The following is a 15,264-nucleotide window of genomic DNA, read 5'->3' as shown; positions in this document are numbered from 1 at the left end:
CATTATTTTTTTCTCCAGACAACACTTCTATCTGGAGAGGCCAAAGCCATGAGTAACATGTAAGGCATCCAGATGTATCCATGATATCAATCACTCTGAGACATTTTCTCTCCAATTGATTTATTTAGAAACAGATCTGGCATGTCAAAGGCAATTTCCCAAGTGAAATTATTTTCTCCATTACACAGAATCCACCTTCTCTCCTCTCTTCTTTCCTCCCACTTCTACACTTCATAAATCTCGAGAACCAATTAGCTACCACTGGAATTTCTTAATACGACATACAGAATAACCTTGAACTTTTCAACTCCTCCAACTCTCTTTAAAAAAAATGTGGCAGCTGAATTTTTAAAGCTGACGTAACACAGGATTGTAGAATTACACACACACACACAAATCAGGACAGAAACCTCTCAGAAGCTTCTTGCTGACAATGGGAAAGATCACTAAGGAGACAGACCACTCACTCACTTCTATCTCCCCTTTTATGATATTTTTTTCCATCCTTTCCTTCCTGTCCATCAAGTTGCTAAGAAAAAAAATAATTCATTCCTGCCAAGGACAAAAATAGAGAGAGTCTCACTGAGCTTTAGAAACTATGTCAAGGCTGCCAACATTTGCATTAATATCAGCTGGACAATTGAATTGAGGGTTTCTTCCCAAACAAACCTCACCGGACTTCACAAGAGCCCGCTATTCAATAAAAACTCAATGGGACAATTGTTGCAATTAATTGTGATTAATGCACAATTTATTAATTAAGTTTTACTTCATGCAGCTGTCAAAGGCAAATACTGTACCCCACTTTCATGGAACAGCTCACCCAGCCATGCAGTGTTGTGACCAATAATAAACATCATCATCCCCTCTGCTCCAAATTACATTGAGTTTAACTGCAAAAGCCAAATTAGACAAGTAAGACCTCCCTCCAATCCAAAAAGCAATTCCAGGAAGAAAATACATATTCACAAGGGACCTTTCTTCTCCTTGTAACAACTGCCCTCCCCCGCCACAACTGGTAGGTTGGCCCCGTGCTGAAATACATCAAAACTCTTCCAACAGACTTTTCTAACATAAGCTTACAGGGCTGGCCAATACTTTTATGGTTCAACTGTAAAATCATTAAGAAGGTTAAGTTTAGCCACAACATTCCTAACTAAACTCATGATCTGAGTCTGAGCATTTTGCTTGACTGGGCAAAGCAACAGTATCCCCTAAGTGGCCGGCTCTCATTTAATTTTCTATAAATCTGAGAAAAACAGATGGAAGGGGGAAAAAAAGCTAATTAACATCTAAGCAGGAGGCCAACCTGCTCTTCCTCCCTCAGATAATTCTCTCTACAAAGAACTCTCCCTAACATCTGAAACTCACTGTCTGAAGCTGCAAGGATATGAATTTTAAAAATCACTGCCCTCAGTTCCCCTTTAAAAGATATTTAGGACTGAATGCCATCAGTCAGACTGATGTTCCTCAGATACTCTTATGCTGCCAGCTGGAGAATTCTTAACGCTTCATTATCCCCCATGTTAATTAATGGAAAATGCTTTAATGCCAATGTATTATTGCTACTAAATAAAGCCAATAATTATACAATGACACAAATTAATGGCATGTAGTTTTATGCCATGATTTGTGTGAATCAACATGTAGGGAATGATGTAACACATGAGGCTAAGGAGGCAGAAAGGCTGCTCAGATAAAGATTTCAGTTTATGTGGCATGTGGAATACACCAGAATTTAGACTTTGAAGAAAACAAAGTTTGCATTTCTTACAAGATAGTTTCTAAATCAACCAATAGTTCCCATGTAGAAAAGAACCAGGAGTTATGAGAAACACACAAAAATGAGACTGGCCAAGTTTTCATGGACTGAACAAATCTTATTAAGTGGCATAAAATGCATGGGGATTGCAGTCTTTTGAAGCTTTCACACAGAAATGGGTGCAATCTATGGTGATCCTCCCATCTGAATTATTGGTCAATCCACCAGCTACTTTAGGGACATTGATGTGCCAAACCAAAAATTAAGAGTTTGTCCCAACCAGGTAATACATAACTATCAGCTAGACCAGTGGTTGCCAACCGGTGGGCCACAGCCCACAGGTGGTCTGCGAGAAAATTTTGGTGGTCCAGAGAGAAATGTCACCCCCAGAGCATCCCCCAAAGCAATTAATCCATGCTGCACAGGAACACAAGGCTGTGCTGCCCACATGGCCCACGGGAACCCTCCCCGCCCATTCACTCCTTAGCTGGTAAACTTGCCTGCTAAATTGCTATTTTTCCTTCCCCCCCACCAACCATCAGCTGTTCTCCTGTGCCGGGACATTTAGATTCACTAGAAAGCAGGAAATCGTTGGATGTCTTGCTGTCTAGTTAACCTTTAGATCTTAGATTTTAAGCAGAGCCGAACCTCCCTTAAGACTGAAGGTTCTATTCAGTGCAGACTCAGATAGCCGATGGCAGAAACACAGATCTCTAAGTGAATCTGTGATTCTGTGAGCAACTCAATCTGCCTGCCTGCTTTTCCTGATTTTGGGTAAAAGTTGCTCTTTTTTTAAATAAAAAATTCAATATTTACATAAATATTTATAATATTTACATACAAGCCATGCCCAGCCAGTCACGTGACCACAGGCCACACCCTCAAATTAGGTCCTGCCCAAGAACCGGTTAAGAAATCTGAATCCCACACCTGCCTCTGTGTGTGCGTGTGCGTGTGTGTGTGTGCATGTGTGTGTGTGAGAGAAGCGGGGGGGAGAGGGAGAGAGAGAGGTTAGATCAGATCTTTCTCTCTCTCTCTCTCCCACCAATGTCAGCAGCCACTGTCAGTCAAAATTCATACTAGTGGTCCCCGGGATTTAAAATTATGAGTTTGGTGGTCCCTGAGATCCAAAAGGTTGGCGACCCCTGAGCTAGACCATCATGATGGCATTTTGGGAAGGGGAAGGGGGGAGAAGGACTGTTGCCTTCCCTTATTTTTTCCTGCTTTCCTCTTTTCTCAAGCAAATTTGTTTTGCATTTAAATGTCATTTGGAAACGGATTTTCTAATTAAACTAAAAAAAATTGCAACTATTGTCTTTAGATTCCCCCATCCTGTTTACTGCCCCTTCTTAGGGTAGCATTAAAACCACCTTAACACATGGGGGAAACTTTCTCTTCCCTAAGGACAGCTTTGCTATTTAATCCAGTCTTCTGGCTTCGTTCAAAACAGTCCGTTGCAAGTTTCACAAGCAAGGAAAAACACCAAGGGGCATTCCATTCCCTGCTGTTTGTTCCGATGCCAGACCAAACTAGATGCCAGCATTCATGAAAATCATTACTCCTTGTGAAAGAAGCTTTTTTCCTACCTTAATCTTAGGAGAAACCAAATTCCGTAAGGAATTTAGAGAGGGGGGGTAAAACGTGAAGGTCAGGGGCTGGTTCTCCTCACTTCAAAAGAAAAAGGTCCCTGAGCTTGTTTCCAGCCACACAAACATTCCTTCTTTTCCATTCTACAAACTGGCAAACAGAAAAAAAACATGTTCCAATTTTTTTTTGCCCAATATCCTCCGAAACCAGCATTTTACAATCAGTGATGCATGTAAAACTAGCAGTATCCTGTAACCTAGGTGAGATGCAGTCATACCCTGCCAATTGTAGCAGAATGAAAGGTAAGAGCTTTTGATGGAGGCATTTCATACTGTAAGAGGAAAAAAAGATTTTTAAGATGTCCCTCCTGCAAAGGAAAAAAATAAATTACAGAATCAGAACCACTGTGAACACCAGGGGGTACATGGGCCAAAGAACAGCTGCTGCTCTGCAGTAGAAATGGCTGTAATAGCCAATGTGGGGAGTGACCCATTTCAGAGACTACATTTCCCCAGATCTGCCTTGGTGGGCATCTAACTGTGACTTTTCATGCTGCTTCCTAGGGTATTCTTAATTGTCCTGGTTCCAAATCTGTGTTTCTGCCCAGCCACCAGACCAACATAATGAACCAATGCTCACTTCTTGGCAGCCTGTTCAAGTATGAGCAGGCCCTTGCTTGGAAACTCTTCTGCCTGTTAAGAGCACGCCCTTCTCTGCCCAGACAGTGAGCACCAAGGGCACCTGTATCTCTTTCACAGCCGCAACTGATGGGGAAAATATGACTTGGTTCCTCATAGGAGCGGTCTTCGTGCTGTTTTAGGCAGCGTTGAGTTCTGGAGCATCCAGGCAGGGTGTCCTGTTGTGGTCTTTCTGTGCCAACATTGGATAGCAGAGAGATCTCATCATTAAAACATGCTATTAAGTTTATATTTATCATAAAAGATAAACATAATAGCAAAGTGGCTATAAATATATAAATGTCCTTTTGGGAGGGAATGACTTTTTCCTTCTATTTTTATTGTACCATAGAAAGTATAAGATATAAATGTAAAGACATAAAAACCACAGTCCAGTCTAACAGCTATGCCAGTCTTTGTAAGATGGTGCCCTCTAGTGTCAACAAACTGGAATTGACTTACTGAGGGAAACAGGCAGGTTAGGACTTTGCTTCCTGCTCTATCAAGTCATAGCACCAGTGTTCCTCAATCTTGGCATCTTTGGACCTCGATTTCCAGAATTCCCAGGCCAGCAATACTGGCAACAATGCCAAGGTTGAAAAACATTGCATGGTACAGTAGCACAACTTCACAAGCTGTTCCTCCATTTACCAAATGTCAGCAGAGACTGCAGGAGACAGAATGAGACCCAATATGCTGAAGTTTCAGACCACTGAACGCAAGACTGGTAGCTGTGAGAAAAACCCTAGACCAGGGCAAGCGGCAAGTCACAGGTTCAGACCATACTGAATAGCACAGCCTGGGATTGTCTAAATTTTCCCAAGGAAGAGTATGTCTGGCTCTTTTCTAGTATATAAAATCGATACATTCAGTCCAATCTATGGCATAAATGAGTATTTCATTATTTCCTACCTAAAATGGTAGGACTCTGATGGTTTTCAACAGGAACCTGCAGAACTATGCCAGCATATCAGACCTGGATGAAAATGAGGGTCAAATCTATTACATATGGCCCATGGTCCATAAGCTGCCCCTTTTGCCATATAAATACTACCCTATGTATTTATTTAATAAATTTTACTGAATAAACTTTAAAAACAATTGAACACAGTGCGACTTTCTTGGCCATCATTTTGGCCATAGAAGCTATAGCATAGGGGTTACACGTAACAGTTACTTTCCTTTTTCCCTTATGTTCTTAGTATAGTGCTCGCTGAATATTATTTCTATTTATTTAATATCCCATCTTGGTTTTTATAAACTCGTGATACTGAACACATACATTACTCCTCCCTCCTCCTATTTTCCTTACAAAAACAACCCCTGTAAGACAGTGGTGGGGGACTATGTCGCCTTTATGACTTGTGGACTTCAGCTCCCAGGATTCCCATGCTGGCTCAGGAATTCTGGGAGTTGAAGTCCATAAGTCATAAAAGGGCCATAGTTCCCCACCCCTGCTGGTGAGCTGGGCTGAGGGAGTGACCCGTGCAACGTCACTCAGCTAGCTTTTCATGCTTGGGATGGGACTAGAATTTACAGTCTCCTGGCTTCTAGCCTGGAGACCAAAGTGGCTGTCCACATTCCCAACAAATATCTTTGAAATCTGCACATGTATTTCAGATATATGTAGTTATAATATATAACAAATACTGGACTATCTCCAGACCAGATTATCCACTACAAATCATCTCCTCCTTTTCCTGCCAGTTCTTCTAAATTTTGATACAGGGATTCTATGTATTCTATGTATGTATTCTATGGATTCTATGTGGGTATATATTCTATATACATGGAGTCTATGGAAATTCTCAGCCATCCAGGTCATGGCTGTCCCAAAGGTGCTTTTTCAAGAGGCAACTGGACTTTATTTGTTTTTCCTTGAAGATGTTTTGCTGAAGAAGCTTCTTGGATGACAACCAAACTGTCTTCAAAGAAAAACCCAAAGTCCAGTTGCCTCTTGAAAAAGCACCTTTGGTACTACAGACCAAAACAAGAGACGGCTTTCACAGCCAAAAGTGAGCCCTTTAATGTACCACAAATAAAGGAAAGACTTCCAGTTGGCCTGCCACGTTCCCGCGAGAGGCCGCTGCGCCATTTCCCCCCACATAAGAAACACGAGCGCTCTTGTTCAACCACAACTCCCATCAGCACCAGCGAAGCAGCACTCACAGCGTTTTGAGGCATTTTGGGAGTTGTAGTTCCGCAGTTCAACTCGAGGGGCAGGATAGAATTTACCGGGAATCGTGCCGGGAGGCTCGAATCCTATTATTCTTATTTTAAAAGAAAGGGGTCACTCCAGATTTTTTTTTAAAAAAGCGTCCTTTTCCATCGAACCCAGCCGCTGATGTTTTCTTGGCAAGCTGTTTACATTTGCGCTCCTGGGATGTTTCGTGATATTTGCCGCGGTGGTCTCCCATACTAATAACCTCACCCCATATTTAGCTTTGCAGCCCACTCACGGGCGGTCAGCTGCTGGGTATCCTGTCTCCGCGCTATCGAGATTAAAGCTTTTCTCTCTCTCTCTCTCCCTCTCTCTCCCAAGGCCAAACGTGGACTTCCTGAAAATATAGCGGAAAATGCTGCGCCCCGTTCTTGCAAACAATGAAATTCCAGCCATGTAACCACGGCCGCCTTCACCATTTGAGACAGGGATTAGTGTGCTGTACCGCTAGTTACCACCAAACCTACCATTGCGGAGTTGTGTCGCCCTTTAGGACGGAGCATTTACACCCCCCTCCCCTTTCACAACCCCTCCCAACCCTGAATAGCCTTTTTTTTTTTCTTCGCTCTCTCTCGCTCTCTTCTCTCTCCCCCTCCCCCATTTCCGAAACGGATTGGGAGCATCGCGAAGACGCCCCCACAGCTTTCTGACTCACTAGGATTAGTGGGAGGAGGGGGGAATAACTGCTTTAGCCATGCGACAAATTTGGAGGAGGGGATCTGCTGGTCGCAAGACGCTTGTATTGTGTGTGGATTCTTTCCCACTCGTCGGTAGACACACGCGGAGCAAGCCCACAATCCTCTCCAGCTCCGCCTAAAAATCTATCAAGCTAAAAGCCCGAGAGCAACCGATGGGGATTCCCAAATCTACGCTCTTGTTTTCTCCTCTGCGGTGCCCGGTGGGAGGGAGGGGGGGGTCCCGGCCGGCGTGCAGATCCCGCTTTGGCGCAAAGCTCTGCACTCTTCTTCCCTTTGCGTTCACGCTCCGTTTGCTGTTGCTAAGCCCAGATTCTGGGCCACCCGCGCGCGAAAGGGCCACTTTTTCCCAAGCGGACTCGGCCCCTCTTTTGCTTCACTGACACCTTACGTGTCAAGATCCGCGTGCACCCTTTGCAGGATCACAACTCCCATAACCCTCAGTCAGATGGGCCAAAGGGAATTAGATTCCCAAGCTGCCGGAAGGCGCTGAACTGGAGAAAACTGCCTCCGATGCAAGTTCAGAGCAGCTGTCATAGCTAAATATATCGATATTCCCTCTTCGCGGTTATCTCTGCAGCAGCAACTCCGTTTCTAAAGCCGCTCTCTTGTTTTTCCTTAGATAATAATCCTGCTCAACTACCAGCTTTACAATCTACGGTACAGCGATCCTTCTAGAATTTTCAGCCTGTCTCTAAAATACTGCTCCAGAAACTGCTAACCACCATTTCATTGTCCAACAGAGATGTCAATTTGCATTTTCCTTTTTAACTGTAAGAACAGCTAAATCAAGCAGTCACGTATTCCCATTCTCTGCACAACCCTTTCACATGCACTTCAGTAGGGGGACTTCCCTGTGTTTGTGCAAATCCAACTACATTTCTGGATTTAACCTGCAAAGAAAGCCCTGGTGCTATATTGGCCATCCGTGTCATTCACTTGCGACCTTTATAAAACAAGACACTGCAATCTTTCTAGTTTCTGCAGGATTGCTGCAACACTTTTGCGTAGTCTTCCGTTCTGTGTTCTGCAAAATACATTGCACAGTTCTGAGCTATTGTGAATGGAAGCCATCCTGTTTTCCACTGAAAGATAAAAGCCCAAGTGGACCCACAGCTGTATGCTGTAGTTTACTTGTTCAGTCCTGGTGCACCGTTTAACCTTTAAAATTCCTCCTGCCTGGCATTCAGAGTTCAGAGCCTGTTTTTAATGCTTCTTGCCAATTACATTTCAATCCTTGCAATGTGTTATGCTGCAGCTCTTCTTTCTGAATCTTTTTTTTTTAATGCAGGCTTTTGTGACTGGTCACTTGAAGGATCCTAAGCCTTCCCCACCCTGCTGAAGAGTTGTTGTTTTTTAAAGCCAGTTTCCCAGAGATACGCGCAAAGTAGTGCCCTGACGGAAATGGATTGTGTATCTTTTAAACTAAAGCACAATAAAAGATAGAGGAAGCAGGTGCTGGATCTTTTTCTTATTTTTCCTTTTATCTACTTCCCAAGATGGTGGTGGTGGTGGTGGTGGTAGGGGAAAACGGGAGGGGGAAATGCTATGTATGCTCCCTTGATAGACCTCTTGAAGGAACGGCAGGATGTAAATTAAATAAGTACAGGGTGTCATGTTCTGGCAACGGGCCAGAAGAAAGACATTATAACTGAGCCAAGAGGAAAAAAAAAATTACTGGCAGGAATCTGTAGGTGAGACCTAATTTATGCTGCAGAGCACCGCCCTGACCATTAACAGGCATGCTTTTCAATGAGAAACATACTCCATGCAAGATTGCTTTGCTGCACAATTTGCTTTCTTGCAGCAGAACTGGAAGCCATTCACAAGCAGCCTGGGGAAAGAGACTGAAAAGCAGGACATGCAGTTTTATAACATTATCCCTCAACTTCCGTGGCACTTAAAAAAAAATTAAGACTTGAGCTAAGGTTAAAAAAAACAACCCATGGTTTCCGCATTGCAGCTCACTATCTCTGCAGTCCTTTATCGCTACCAAACTAAAACCCACGGTGTAACAGGGAACTGGACTGCTTCTGCACTGCTACAAAGCTGCGTCTTCAATCTCTTCAGGACGTGCGCTACTCTGTCTGCCACCCACACAATCAAGAGTACATTTTGGTGCTCTGCTGATTCCACACCCCGGCCAGTCACTCATCCCCATAGCAAACGAGGATCTCATCCGTTTTTCCTGCAATGATCGTCTTGTCACTGAACGCTCAGCTTAGTAGCGGGAAGCTATCCTTTGATGGAGAAGCATAGCTTCTTGCGTATTTGCAGTGCTTCCATCAGCCTCTTTGTGGTGCAGTGACATCTGTTCCCCCATCAACACCCTAAGCTTGGGTTCCCTGCTTTAAGTTTTGCCCTGAAAGTGGGGCGGGGGTGGGGATATAGCTTTCATGAGACCCTCAGCAGAAAGAGAGAAATCTAGAATTAAGGAGGGCACTTTGATTCCGGTAGGCACAACTACACTTCTCCCTAAGATCTGTTTCAGCAGCTCATCTTTCGCAGTGCTGCTGGGGTGGAATGAAGTTTTTTGAGGCTCACACAGGTACATGTTCCTGGTAGCCCATTATATAGCTCCACATCTATTCCTTCACCATCCTGCAAAGAAAAGCGGAGGAGGAGGAGGAGGAGGAGGAGGAGGAGGAAAAAAGGAGAAGGAGGACACCCTAGAATCAGAAATCTGGACCTGAAATGTCTGTCAACACCACTGCTGCCTTTCTCTTGGGATTCTATCAGGTAAAGGGTTTTCAGCAATTGGGAGACCCTCCTTGTATATGTGTGTGAGTGATAAGAGGGGAGAAACGACAACAAACCACAGAACGTTCATGACAACATTTTCCTTTGGACTCCAATTCTGTACATGATATGGGATTTCGGGGGGGGGGGGTGGGGTTGGCAAAAGCCAGGAAGTGTTTCAAGAAGATCTGGCTCTAAACAAAATGTTCTCCCTGCACACTTGCAGTATATATATAGGTTGGGCTAAACTGGGGAGGAATAAAGAGCAGAGGAGAGGCTACATGTGGCTTTGATGTGGCCCCTCTTGTATGGTTCTCAAACTGGATAGGACAGAAGGGCAGGTCATAGGTTTTGATTGCTATCTATTCTGTAATTAACTGAATCTCTTTTTCTTTATTCAGAACACAATGCGGATAAATCATTCCTGAACAGGGGAGAAATTTTAAGAGCCGGAGAACCGACCTCAAGTATCTTAACTCAAGAATTTGGGTTGTTTTAATCAGATGTCATTGAACAAGCTACAGATAATAGGGATCACACTGCACACTACAGCATAAACAATGGTCGTAATTGTTGTATTAAGATTACATTAAAACTTGAACAGGAGTGGAAAATATTATAACATTTTCTGAATTGAAGGGAGCTTTCTGAATATAAAGAAATTGCTTATTGTAAAACAAACAACTCGAATGGGATAGAATAAACAACATTTTGAAAACGTTTTTTTTTTAGCTAGGAACTATTTCTGGGTTGTTAAGAAAATTGTATGTTGTCACCACAAGTTAAGGGCATCTCCACTAGAACTGCACAGTCTTCTAAAATGTTTTGAGTGTTCTTGAATGCACATGAGCGCCTCCTTCAAGCGGCCACATCTATTTCAAGCTTCTGGGTGAGCTTCAGAAAGACATGGCTTATTCATGAGTTGCATTAAAGCAGTAGGAATTTTTTTCCCCAAGGCTAATTGTAAGACAAAAAAAAAGAGAGAGAGAGAGAGAGAGACGGCTGTTTTAAAGAGATTCCTGTTCCTGTGTGTTCCAACCTCTTCCAGATCTTCAAAGAATCTGCATCTCTAGTCTTAACATCTCCTACCTATGTGCTTAAACTGTAAAAATTATAAAAATCAGGGCTTCCATGCAAGTTTACAGCGTGGCCCTCAACATGGTATAGATAGGGTTTCATACCAACAATGGTATAAGGCAGGGGTGTCAAACTCAAGGCCTGGCCCACGGGGTGCTTAGATCTGGCCCATGAGACCGCCCTGGAAACAGAGAAGGACTGGCTTGCGGTGTCTCTGCCAGTGAAAACGGAGCTCGGGAGGGTCGCGTGTGTGCCCTCCTCCCAAGCTCCATTTTCGCTGGTGGAGCACTGCAGGAGGCTGTCGCAGCCAAAAACAGAGCCTGGGAGGGGTGCCCTGACACGAGTGACATTGAGGTGGCCATGCCAATCCTGGCCAGGCACATCCAAGATCAAACACAACCCTGATGTGGCCCTCAATGAAATCGAGTTTGACACCCCTCATATAGGGTTTCCTGCTTAAGCAGGGGGTTGGACTAGAAGACCTCCAAGGTCCCTTCCAACTCTGTTATTCTACTCTTATGTCTTTCATAGCCCCACATGGACCTTGATCTAACAGAAGCAGAAACACCCTGTCATTAAAGGACCTTTTTTTTACATTGTGCAGAATTTGTTGTAAAGCTTTTCTGTTTTCCTATTCAGGAACTTCGGTGTAAATAAGCAACTGTAACCAAAGTAATAGAGAGAAAAAAAGGTTGGTGTTGATCCTGGAGTCTCACAACACGCATCAAGGGATCAAGAGACTTGATTAGGGTTTAATGTGACCTGCAAGCCTGAAGCAGCCTGCAGTATTTTGTAAACCATGGCTTATGAATCAGCATAATCTATGAACCTTGCCCATTGTACACTAGTCAGCAAGCCCCAGATACTGTAAGTATGTCGTGAGATGAGACAAGGGCTTTCTACATGCAGAGGCTTGCTTTTGTTTTAATTCCGGGTGACTTCAAACGTGTGAGCCTCCTACAGCCTGAACGGCAGCATCTAGAAGCAGCTTTACTGGTTCTGCCAAACATGCGGGCTTTGCCAAAGGACTTGGTGGTTCTGCGTTATTTGTCTGCCCGACAAGCAAGCAACAGCCTCCGCAGTGCATCAAGTCTGCACCTGTCTTGCCTGCCTTCACTGCAGAGAAGACTTCATGTCTGGCAAATATAGAACTGAGGTAAACATCTGTCAGGTCCTTTTCTATCCATGATTAGGTCCTCTCAAGCGAGTTGCCTTTAGTGCTCCATAACGCTGCCACTAAATCGTTCAAATCTCTCACTAAATCTCTTTTGAAATGCAAAGATCGGAGAGAAGCAGTAGCACTTCTTCTCCTGCTACAAAGCAACAGCAACCTGAGGATTTTTGAAAGGTTTTCTTTATTTTTTTAAAGACAGAAGTGCAGGCTAAAGTTTTAGCAACCTGTATTGTCTTCTTTCTCCTGAGGTTAAAAAAATAAAATAATCTGCTTTTCAGGTGCCTCCCCAGGAAAAGCTGTGCCAGCATTCACAGCAGTATTTTAATAACCTCCTGGTTATAACCTTATAACCCTATAACCACACTGTGAAACCGCCATATTTCATCTCCAGGGAGAAAGTAACAATGAACACATCCTGAATTGCCACACAGTGCCTTGTCTTATGCTGCATCAAGTACCCTCACAGCACCATTTCTCAGCATTGGACCTCTGAAAAAAAAAAGAATAACATCTCTGTATTCTTACAGGCTCCACCCCAGACTCCTCTCTGGAATTAATCTCATCCAAAGCTCAAATCCGACGTCTTTTTAAACATAATTCAACCTTCACCGAAGAGCCTCTGAGCATGTGAAGAGCCCATTACTCTTTGCACTCAGTGCTTAGAATGGGAAGGAAGGAATATGTTACGAATCAGAAGATATGGGTTGCCTTCCAGGTGCTCTTTAAGGCTCAGCGTCTCACTTGGTACTAAGGAAATATGAGATTGAGGTTAGGAGCACAGGCATATATCCTGCAGTTTCAGGGCTACATATGGCCCTGCTCAAAGGCCCAGCATGGTCCTCACAGCCTCTCCAAATGTTGCCAGGAAAATGTTTATTTTCAGTCTAATAACTAATACAGTATAATCATTAAATACACCGGGGAGTAATCAGTAATCGTGTTAGCTGTGTTTAGTTCATTTACTTTTAATTAAATGGGGAAGTAATTAACTTGAGTGTAGGCTTTTCTTGATCTCATCCGCTACTCGGGCTGAGTTTCCTTTTGAGGTGCGCTTCGGGCACCCCAATCAAAAGCCAAATGTGACTCTAGAGCAGGGCTGTCAAACTCCCAGTCCACGGGCCGGATGCATCACGTGCTGGCCACACCCATGCCCGATTTAGCAAGGGGGGGAAGTCCCGATACGTCACATGACGCTGCTGTGATGACGCGAGTTTGACACCCCTGTTCTAGAATCCCTTTAGTGCCACGTGTCATTCAGTAACCCTCATCTTACAAAGTACACATGAGACTGATTGTGTGCCATCAAGTTGTTGTTGACTCACAGCAACTGTATACAGGTAGTGCCGGACTTACAACAGTTCACTTAGTGGCCTTTCGAAGGTACAGCAGCACTGGAAAAAGTGACTTATGACCATTTTTCACACGACCATTGTAACATCCCCGGGATGGGAACTGACTCACATTTTACGATGGTTGTAGTGTCCCAGGGTCATGTGATCTTTTGGGGGGAACCTTCTGTTAAGCAAAGTCAATGGGGAAACCAGATTCACTTAACAACCAGTGACCCACTTAACAACGGTGGCAAGAAAAGTCATAAAATGGGACAAAAATCACTTAACAAACATTTCACTTAGCAACAAAAATTCGGGGCTCAGTTGTGGTTGTAAGTCGAGAACTACCTGTAGATACATTTTTCTCCATGGTGATCGATCCCAAACCTGATCTTTCAGGTGTTCAGGTGTTCCAGTGGGTGGACTCAGTTCTAGTGGCTCATTGCTACTGGAACTGAGTCCACCCACCTTGATCGTGGTCGCTCTCTTTCCTTCCAAATTTCTCAACATTAGAGCTTTCTCCAGATGTTACCTCCAACATTAACCCACCGTTCTTTGGTTTCTTTCCAGTTGTGAGGGAGAGAAGTAAGGTGACTTTGGAAGCCCGAAAACCAGCAACCGTGCAACAGATCTTGCCAGAGAAACTAGCATCTCCCTTGGGACAAATAGAGGTAGTCCTTCATTCATTTAGTGACTGCTCGAAGTTACAGTGAAAAAAGTGACTCATGACCCTTTTTCACATTTATGACAGTTGCAGCATCCCCGCTGTCACAGGATTAAAATTTGGATGCTTGGCAACTGGTTACTGTTTATGATGCTTGCAGTGTCCACTTTCTGATAAGCAAAGTCAGCGGGGATTGTATTTTATTCCATTTTCCTCTTAGATGATATTTTATTCCAATTTCATTTTAAATTGTATTTTGTCCAATTCCATTTTAAATTGCTTTTATTCAAATTTCAGTAATAATTTGTTTCTGGAACTTTGCACTTTGATATGGCTCAAGGCCTAATCAATCAATAAATATATATACACATTGAGTATCCCTTCCTAATATAATTCTTAAGGGGTTGCTCCAGGTGGAATCTCTACTCAGGAGAATACTGCTAAAAATAATCATCTGATTTCAAAGTATTCTTCTTTCATACAGTAGAGATCGCAATATTTCCTGAAAGTTTCAGAAATCAGCACTACAATGTAACCTAATTGTCTTAAACATTTTCAGACTCAGAATATGCCGAACGCTCATAAGGATACATATTTTAATCACAACTTGCAAAAAACTGAGTATTTCCGTGTAACCTGCAGCGATGGTAAAAGGAATCTGAAGATAGCATCAAATGGGACATATCATTTAATGTTACAAAAGACGATGGATTGCATTTTAAGATTGCTTTAAATAAGTAATGACCAGTGAGTAGAAAATTAAGTCAGGTGGGTACAGATTAAACTAGACCTTAACATGCCATTTGTTTTATTTGGAAATAGCTGTTCGTATGATGTTGTGTTCCAAGACGGCAAACCATCTTCCCCAGCAGCTTGAAGCAGTAAACCCATGGCTCTGTCTACTCATCATAAATAAGCTATAATTGGACGACCAATTAAATATGAATCAACAGTGTGCGTCAGCAGCCAAAAAAGCCAATGCAATCCTACATTGCATTAACAGAGGGTTACAATCAAGTTCAAGGGAGGTACTAATACCACTCTATAAAGCCTTAGTAAGAGCACACCTAGAGTACTGCATCCAGTTTTGGTCACCACACTATAAAAAGATGTTGAGACTCTAGAAAAATTGCAGAGAAGAGCAACCAAGATGTTTCGCGGCTGGAGGCTAAAACTTACAATGAACAGTTGCAAGAACTGGGCATGGCTAATTTAGGGAAGAGAAGGACCAGGGGAGACATGATAATAGTGTTCCAATATCTGAGGGGCTGCCACAGAGAGGAAGTGGTCAAGCTATTCTCCAAAGCACCTGAAAGCCAAACAAGGAATAAAGGATG

General features: G+C 43.3%; 1 protein-coding gene across 1 annotated transcript in view; it reads right to left on the bottom strand.

Moving 5' to 3' along the window:
• The window catches only part of SYN1 (synapsin I), a 102,408-nt gene that overhangs the window by 72,816 nt on the left and 14,328 nt on the right, over positions 1-15,264 (bottom strand). The window lies entirely within an intron of this gene.

This window comes from Pseudonaja textilis, chromosome 2, assembly GCF_049901715.1.
Source record: "Pseudonaja textilis isolate UNSWEBS1 chromosome 2, rPseTex1.2, whole genome shotgun sequence".
Lineage (NCBI taxonomy): Eukaryota > Metazoa > Chordata > Lepidosauria > Squamata > Elapidae > Pseudonaja > Pseudonaja textilis.
The sequence above is the reverse complement of the archived record's forward strand: the minus strand, read 5'-3'. Positions and strand labels throughout refer to the sequence as shown.